This window comes from Cricetulus griseus, chromosome 2, assembly GCF_003668045.3.
Source record: "Cricetulus griseus strain 17A/GY chromosome 2, alternate assembly CriGri-PICRH-1.0, whole genome shotgun sequence".
Taxonomy (NCBI): Eukaryota; Metazoa; Chordata; class Mammalia; order Rodentia; family Cricetidae; genus Cricetulus; species Cricetulus griseus.
In genome coordinates, this window is record NC_048595.1 from 376,975,717 (window position 1) to 376,985,049 (window position 9,333).

The window sequence follows — 9,333 nt, forward strand, 5'->3', positions numbered from 1 at the left end:
CTCGGTGGAACACTCTTGCCTAGCATGCATGAGGGCCTGGGTTTGATCTACAGTGTGGAATAATCTGGGCATGGTGGTATGTGGCTATAAGAGACAGGAGTATCAGGTAGGTCATTCTTGGCTACATAGTAAATTTAAGGACAGTGTGGGAGAGAGAGGAGAGAGAGAGACAGAGACTTGACAGAGACTTGTATGAGCTCAGGGATGCTCCTCTAAGACTACAACCTGGTCTACAGAGCAAGTTCTAGGACAGCCAGGGCTACACAGAGAAACCCTGTCTCAGAAAACAAAACAAAAACAAACAAACAAACAAAAAAAGACTACAACCTTATCTGCCCACTTCCTGCTGGGCAAAGCCTCCTCTAGTCAGCTGCCTGCTTACAGTGAATTCCCATCTCAACTAGTCTCCAGAGGGGGCTTGTGTGTGTGTGTGTGTGTGTGTGTGTGTGTGTGTGTGTGTGTGTGTGAACATGATTAAAGTTCTGTAGATGGGAACATGTGCCTCCTTCCTAGTCCCCCAGAGCAGCCAGGTCAGATCATACTCCAAAACAGCTCTTGTCACTGGGAAAGTGACTCAGCAGGTTAAAATGCTAGCCACAAAGCCTGATGACATGAGCTGGGTCTCCAGAACTCTCAGTGGAAGGAGAAAACTGACCTCCACATGCCTGCCATAGCATACACAAGCCTTCAACTACCCACACTTGTTGAATACACACATGATACATACACACAGTAATAATAAATATAGTTAAAAGTTTTCAATTTCTTCATTTATATATACATGTGTGCCTATAGGAGTTTATATGAACTACAAGCTTGCAGTATCCTTGGAGACCAGAAGAGGACATCAGATCCTCTGGAATGGGAGGTACAGACTATTGTGAGCCACATTGTGGGTTCTGGGAACTAAACCCGGGTCCTCTGCAAGAACAGTAAACCTCTTAACCCCTGAGCCATCTCTCCAGCCTCTAATCTTTAAAAAAAAAAAAAAAATAGCCCTCAAACCAGCCACATTCTCCAAGGTTTACTCTGGGGCCTGAAAAAAACATGTTTCTTACTGACCCCAAACACTGGGAGTCTAGGCTGAGCCCAAAGGGACCCATCCCTGTTTCATAGGACATTTCAAACATGGGACAGATCCCGAGCCCTGTCCCCACTTTCCTCACTTCCAACTCCCCATAGACTCCTGACATGCACTCAATTCTTCCTGAGGTAAGTGAGAGGGTTTGGAAAACAGTGGCATTAGCTATTCCTAAGGAGACCCCAGCCCTCGGGCCTCCCACCCCATGACATGGATCCCTAGCCTGTGGCCATGTGAGGTCAAGGGATGAGAAGAGAGCACATTTGCTCTGCCCTATACAAGCCCACACTTTAAAGTGGAAACAAGGTATCACTGGAGGTCTGAACTGGAAGGGGACAGCAGGCTGCAGAGGAAGTGATAGATCAGCCTGACGATTCCATACAGGGGTCACTTAATCACAGATGCTGGTAGCTGGCTGGAAAGGAATGAGTCACAGGCAGGAACAGGGTTTGGGCTTCCTAGGGAAAGACGGTGACTCAGATAGCCTCAGGAGGCCAGATGTGGTCGGGAGCTATGGTTTGAATGTGGAACCTAAGGACTCACATTGAGGCAGAACAGGGTATCTGAGAGCAAGGACTCTGAATTTAAGTATTTTGGCTTTAATCCCAGCTGTACAACTTACTAATGCTGTCACCGGAGCAGGTGGTGCAACCTCTCTCCAGCTTCAATGGCGGCACCATGGGGATTACTGGAAGACTCAAGTGCACAGCCGCAGCAACCCCGTGAAGATGGGACCTCACTGCCCTTTCCTGTTTTGCTTTGTTTATGGGGATGGGTGTGTAAATTTGCTAGTGTGGGTATGTACATGTGTGCAGGTATGTGTTTGTGTCTGGAGGCCAAAACTCATCAGCTGGTGGCTCCTCAATAATTCTCCACTTTTATTTATTTGTTTGTAAATTACATCTATTTATTAGTGTGTGTTCATGTTTGCATAGTCAAAGGACAAATTGGGGGAGTTGGTTCTCTTCTTCCAGGGAGTCGGGCTTGACAGCAACTGCCTTTACACACTGAGACATCTTGTTCCACTTTTATTTTTTAACATAGGATCCTTCACTGACCCTGGAGCTTCTGAAATCAGTTAGGCTGGCTGGCCAATAATCTGCAGGGACCTGACTCTCTCTCTGCCATTGCCCCAGCCCAACCCTGGGGTTACAGTCATGCACCACCATGCCTGGCTTTTTTTTTTTTTTTTTTTTTTTTTTTTTTTTTTTGTGAGTGCTGGGGGATCAGCATGCTTCTGGGGCAGCCATTTGTGGACTGAGCTATATTGCCAGACCCTTTCTGCATTTTACAGATAGAGAAACCAAGGCACCAAACGGGTAAGAGATGCGCAATGGGCTCCATACAGCTAGATAGTCTGACTCCAACAATCCTGCTATCAGGCTAGTGTGAACGTTTAGCAGGACTGCTGGGGGCCCAGTCTTGGGGAGATCTCTCAGAAATCTGCCTGGCAGGACCTGGGACTTCACTGGGCACTACAGGAGCTGTGGGCTGGGTGGTTCATAGTGAGATGACCCTTACAAATCCCATTCACAAATGTTCACTCTCTTTAATGAGAGGGAGCCTGTCCCTGTTTTCCAGGTGAAGAACAAAGCACAGACTGGGTAACTGGCCTGGCTGAGGTCACAGAAGGCAGAGACTCCAGCGCCTTTTTACTCTCTTCAAGCTGTTTGTGCCATTGCCCTGAAGGCAAGCCTGAGTGTGGCAGAGGGTCTCCAAGGGAGCCAGAGAAGTGACAATCATGCTCATGCCTCTCCATCAGGGACAGAGGTATGCTTGCCTTTCCCAAAGTGACCTTGGCTCCTTGCAAACAGCCAGGAGCTCCTGCTGTGGCAGAAAATGTCTGGGACACCAAATTCACCCCCAAAGGCTGTTGCCCGTGACTGCATCTTAAACTATGAAGCAAAAATGACCAGAGGGCATGGCAGGAGATATCATTATTTCCCAGAACACAGAACCCCTGCCACCCAGCCTGTCCTGCTGCCATCAGCCCACCGCTTTGTAGATCACTCCCCAGGCCCACTTACTCATAAAGGCCACTGCTGCCACTACAGGCCTTTGTCATTCTCTGAGCTCACGAAGCCTTTGGAAAGGGTAAAGAAGACTTTGGTCCCAAGTTTCTCTAATGAAGGCTACATCCCAGCTAAGGGACAGGAGGGGACCTGGTCCCATCCAGCCTTAATTCTTAGATCAGATGCGGGCCTCCTGGGGGACTGCCTTCTGGTAGGCTTTGTCACAGCTGTCCTCAGATCTTACTGTCCCACCAAGATTACAGACATCTGGGGAGGCAGCAGGGGCAGAGAATGTCAGCCGTGACAAACTTGCTGCATAGATGAAGTTGGGTTTGCTAATCCTCCTTTTGGGAATTGATTTTGTTTCCAATGGTTCAATGTAGGAAACACACAATACGAAATTGATCATGTTTACTGTGTTAATGTAATTCAGCAGTATCAACTGCGTTTGTGATGTTTTCCCTTTTTTTGTATCCTTATATAGGTGTACATATGTTGGGGAGTGTGCGCATGTGTGGAAGCCAGAAGTTGACACCAGGCATCTTTCTCCATGATTTGATACCCTTTTTGGTTTTTTATTTTCGTTTTTTGATTTTTTTTTTTAATTTTTCGAGAAAGGGTCTCTCTTTGTAGCTCTGTAGACCGGTCTGGCCTCGAACTCACAGAGATCTGCCTGTCTCTACCTCCAAGTGCTGGGATTAAAGGCGTGCACCACCACTGCCTCACTGCTACCTTATTTTTAAAGTACTGTATTTCACTCATTTTTTGTATGTATGTATGTATGTATGTATGTATGTATATGTGCATGGTGGGCCACGATGACACCATGGTGTGAGAATGGAGATCAGAGGGTAACTCTGTGGAATCCATTCTCTCCTTCCACTTTACATGGTTTGGAAGAGGTCAAGTTTGCCTGGCAAAGCCATCTCACTGGTCCTTCCTCTTATTCAATTTTTTAAAAAGTTTTTTTTTTTTTTTTTTTTTTTTTTGTGCATCTGTATGCCACAGGGGTGTAGGTACCGGTGGAGACCAGAAGAGGATGTGGGACCCTCTGGAGCTGTAGCCACAGGTGGTTATGAGCCACCTGACATGGGTGCTGGGAAGTAAACTCAGGTCCTCTGTGAGAGCAGGTAGTACGTTACTGAGTCGGGCCCCCAGCGTGTTTTCAACCTTCTCTTTTGAGACAGGTCTCCCACTGAAACTGGAGCTCATTGATTTAGCTAGGCTGGCTCCCAGTGAGCTCCAGGAATCCACTAGTCTCCAACTTCCCCGAGCTGGGGTTGCAAGGCCATCACTGCATTCTGCTCTGACCTGGCTGCTAAGGATGGAAATAGATTCTCAAGCTCCAGTGGGAATCACTTTACTGCCTGAGCCATCTCCTGAGGCCCCTGGGGGTTTTTTTGAGACAAGGTCTTAGTAGCTCAGGTTGTCCTTGAACTTTCTATGTAGCCAAGGCTGATCTTGAACTCCTGATCTTCCTGCCTCTACCTCCCAAGTGCTGGGATTGTAGCCATGTGCCACCACACTCAGCCGCTTTTCTAATGCCATATCACTATCACTTTCAGAGCTCTGACTCTTGACTCGCCATTCCTCTGCCCGAAGCCCCCCAGGCCCGTTCTATAAAAGCATCTCAGAATAAGCAGAGCCACACAGACTTTGTCCTGTAACTGGCTTGCTTCACCTAGCCTCCAGTCCTAAGGCTCATCTGCACTGTAGCATGTACCAGAACTGTCTCCTTTATCAAGGCTGAGCAATGTTCCACATTTTACATTTCCATTCACCCATTGGTGGCTCCTGGGCTGCTTCTACATTTTTGTTGTTGCGTTTGTGCCACTCTTGGTATGAGAAAACACTTACCTCTTGAAGGTCTTGCTTTAAGGTTGGTCAGAAGTGAGATTGAGGATCCTATGGTAATTCTAGTTTTAATTTTTTTTTGTTTTGTTTTTTCAGACAGACAGAGTTTCTCTGTGCAGCCCTCGCTGTCCTGAACTCATTCTGTAGACCAGACTGGCCTTGAACTCACAGAGATCCACTTGCCTCCGACTCCCTAGTGCTACCACCAACCACCTTTTTTGTTGTTTTTGTTTTTGTTTTTCAAGACAGGGTTTCTGTGTTAGAGACAGGCCTGACTGTCCTGGAACTCATTCTGTAGACCAGGCTGGCCTCGAACTCACAGAGATTCTCCTGCCTCTGCCTCCCGAGTGCTGGGATTAATACAAATGTCACCAATGCCCTGCTAGGTTTAACTATTTTTGTTTTGTTTTCTTTTGTTTTTTGAGACAGGGTTTCTCTGTGGCTTTGGAGGCTGTCCTGCAACTAGCTCTTGTAGACCAGGCTGGTCTCGAACTCAGAGAGATATTTTTAACTTTTAAAGCATTTTCCATACTGTTTTCTAAAGTGCTTGTGCTATTTAGTATTCCTGCTGCCATAGTGCATGGGTGTGGGCTTTTAGAGAGCAGATATTAGGACTTGCCTCATTGAGGTTCCTCCACCCTCCACCCCTGCCTCTCTCTCTGACATTGTCATGTAACCCAGGCTTGGCCTGGAACCTAGGATGATCTGAAACTTCTGGTCCTCCTGCCTCCATCTCCTGAGTGCTGGGATCACAGGTGTGTACCACCGTGCCAGGTTGTTGCAGTGCTGGGATCATACTGGGTAAAGCACTCTACCCACTGACGCAGGCCCAGCCTTCACTGAAGCTGTGACTCCATCTCCCTAATGGTTACGGATGCAGACTGGGCTTACCAGACTTCTGCATATTCTTTCCTCTTTGGAGAACTGTCTGTTCAAGTCTTTGCCCATTTTGTTGTTCATCTATTTTTGTGTCGTTGAGACAATGTATCTAAGTAGCCCAGGCTGGACTAGAACTCTCAGTCTCCTGCCTCAGTCTCTGGAATATTGAGAGTATAGGTGCACTCTACTGTGCCTGGACTTTTGACCAGTTTTGACTCAAAATTTTATTATTATTTTTTGTCGTTAAGTTTTAAGAATTTTCTGGGGGCTGGAGGGATGGCTCAGAGGTTAAGAGCACTGGCTGCCCTTCCAGAGGTCCTGAGTTCAATTCCCAGATCCCACAAGGCAACTCACAATGGTCTATAATTCCAGTTCCAGGAATCTGGCATCCTCACACAGACATACATGTAGGCAAAACACCAATGCACATAAAATAAAAATATATTATTTAAAAGAAAAGAACTTTCTGTGTGCTCTAGGATTGACTTTTTATCAGATATTTGGTTTGCATTTTTTTTTGCCCACTCATGGGTTGATATTTTACTGTCAACAATACTTTAAATTGTTTTAGACCTATGTGTTAGTGTTTTACTCTCATGTATGTCAGTGCACCATGTGTGTTCAGTGCCCCAAGAGGCCAGAAGAGGGCGCCAGATCGCCTGGAACTGGAGTTCTGGACAGTTGTGATCTACAGTGTAGGTAGGTACTAGGAACCGAACCTGGGTCCATTTTTCTAGCTCCCAGGTTTTAAATATTTCATCTAAATACCATGCACTAGCTGACTGTGCCACTGCAGCTCCCTAAAATCTTTCTAGCAGCACCATTTGTCTACCTCGTAAAAATCCATTTTCATTCAACAGACAGTTTCATTCATTGCAAAGTTGAATGGCTGGGGATGTGGCTCATTTGGTCGAGCATGGGCCTCGAATGCACACAGTCTTGGGTTCCATTACCAGCACCACATAAACCAGATGTGGTGGTGCAGGAGTTCAAAGTCACCTTTGGCTACACAGCAAGTTGGAAGCCAGCTTGTCCCAAAGGAGAGAAGATTGATCTTTTTTTTTTTTTTTTTTTTTTTGGTTTTCCGAGACAGGGTTTCTCTGTATCTTTGGAGCCTATCTTGGCACTCGCTCTGGAGACCAAGCTGGCCTCGAACTCAGAGATCCGCCTGCCTCTGCCTCCTGAGTGCTGGGATTAAAAGCGTGCGCCACCAACGCCCGGCAGAGAAGATTGCTCTTTTGCCATTGATAGTTTGGGCACCTTTGTAAGAAATCATTGACTAGGATTCAAGTGTGGATCAGAAAGTAAAGGTGCTTGTCATGCAAGCCTGAGGACCTGTTGTTTGTTCCCCAGGACCCACATAGTAGAAGGAGAGAACTGACTCCCTGAAGTTGTCCTCTGACCTCTACATGCGCCCATGGCACACAATAAATAAACACATGTAAACAAATAATCTGACCTTATAAGTAAACATGTATGTCTGGCTCTCTGTTCTCTGTCCTGTTAGCCTATCTTTATACCACAGTGTCCTGGATACTGCTTGCTATTGACTTTCAATCCAATACTATCTGTGATATCAATTGTTAAAATTTTACTGAGATTTGCTTTATGTCTTGTTTGGTATAGACATGCTAATTTTTGAGATCCTCAATGAAAAAAAATATGTTGGGAGTCAGGCCTGGCAGTGTAGAGTCTATAGTCTCATAGGCAGGTGGGGAGGTGGGAGGGTCATCGTCAAAGCCCACCAGCGTTACAGAGTGAGTTTGTGGCTGGTCCAGGCATCTTAGTGAGACCTTGTATCAAAACTGGGCCAGGGATGTAGCTCAGTGATAGAGCACTTCCCAGGCTCTCAGGAGTCCCCTGCCCTGTGCAAACATTGCTGGGTACCTAACCCTTTATCCCACTGTTGCTTGTGTCTGTCCTTGTGCCTTTGCTGTGTATTGTCATTTGGGCTTGTGCAGTTACTGGTGCTTTCCTCAGAGAGAATTCCATGTGGCCTGTGCAGTGGGCACAGTGCTCCAGCAAGACTTGCTTCTCTATTTCCACTTGCTCTATGGTGTTTGTTTTTTTACATTAATTTCTCAATTTGAGAGTTCTGGGATTGTGTGAGAAATACGAGTTTGCACTTCAGCTTGGTGCCAGAAAAGGTTTAGAGTTACCATTTCTCCAGAGAATTTGTGTGTGTGTGTGTGTGTGTGTGTGTGTGTGTGTGTGTGTGTGTGTGTGTATTTCTGGTAGTCAGGGAAGAGCTGGTCCCCAGATACCACCTCTGCACAGGGGTGATCCCGGGCTTGGGCCCAGTTCTCCTCAGCCATCCTGGTTTTGATTCTCTACTGGCCCAATCCCAGGGTCCCATCCCTACAGAGGCCCAGGTCAAGCTCTTTAGCTACCAAGGTCCTCAGAGGCCAACATCTGTTCTGTCCCCACAACTGCCACCTCACCACCCCACAGCTTTTTATTTTCTCTTTGTTTTTTGTCTCCAGACATTTTCCTTAAAAACTATCTTAGAAACTTGAGTATTTTAAAAGATGCCTGTGATTTTTTTTCCTAGTGTCTCCAATATATTGTATTATTACAGAAGGTTCTAGCCATCTGAGAGTGCCCCAGACCAGGGCTCCACTCTCTGGACTAATTTCGGAGATGCCCCCCACCCCCAGACCTTGTCTGATGTGCTCCACCTCACTCAGCTGCTCACAGTGATGGAAGGCATAAGCTTGTGAAGAGGACAAGCAAGGGGCATGAGGGGCTGACACTACCTCTGGAGTAGTTTCCCAGTGGCCTCTACAATTAAACACCTAAATCCCTGGTGGTCTCCACAAGATGGCTGATGCCGAGTCATCTCAGAGCTGAGGAGCATCAGGGACAAGGCTCTCTTCAGTGGCACTTGGGTTGGCAGGAACTGGCGCAGCCTCAAACCCATCCATAAATATCCCCCTGGGCCCTCTGCCTACTTCCCTCTCAAGGTGTTCCGAACTGAATATACTAGCCATCTCCCCCAGATACCCCTCGTAGAGGTTGTAAGTTAACATCAGATGTGTTTCTCCATCACTGTCCACCTTAGTGTTTGAGACAGGATCTGTCATTGAATTTTGACCTCACCAATTAGCTAGACAGACTGCCCAGCAAAACCTGGGGCCCTCCTGCCTCCACCTCCCTTGTCCTGGGATCACAGATGCACAGCACCACACTTAGCTGTCTCCCTAGGTGCTGGGACTTGAACTCAGGTCCTTGTGCTTGTGTGATAAGTACTTTACCCACCAAGTCATCTCCCCAGCTATCTCCTCACTGGATTCTTGGTCTATGAGCAATGCCAGCACCTACCTCTTTGCCTATACCTCATATACCTAGTGGTTTTTAAAGGTTCCTTCTAGAAAACTCTAAAGCCACTCATCACCAAATCCCACACATTCCCAAAATCCTGGACTCTAGCTACTTTTTGTCCTGTTGCCTTAAGTGTCCAGCCCTCTTCATCCCCACAGAGGTCATTTCTAATTTCACCCTACAGTG

The 9,333-nt window shown here is 46.8% G+C and overlaps 1 long non-coding RNA gene across 1 annotated transcript; it reads left to right on the forward strand.

Moving 5' to 3' along the window:
• On the forward strand, positions 1 to 3,943 carry LOC103161879. Its single transcript, XR_003483064.2, has 4 exons — positions 1 to 106; positions 796 to 1,878; positions 2,663 to 2,851; positions 3,578 to 3,943. It is a non-coding gene; the product is annotated as an uncharacterized LOC103161879 (long non-coding RNA).
• The last annotated feature ends 5,390 nt before the right edge of the window (positions 3,944 to 9,333 follow it).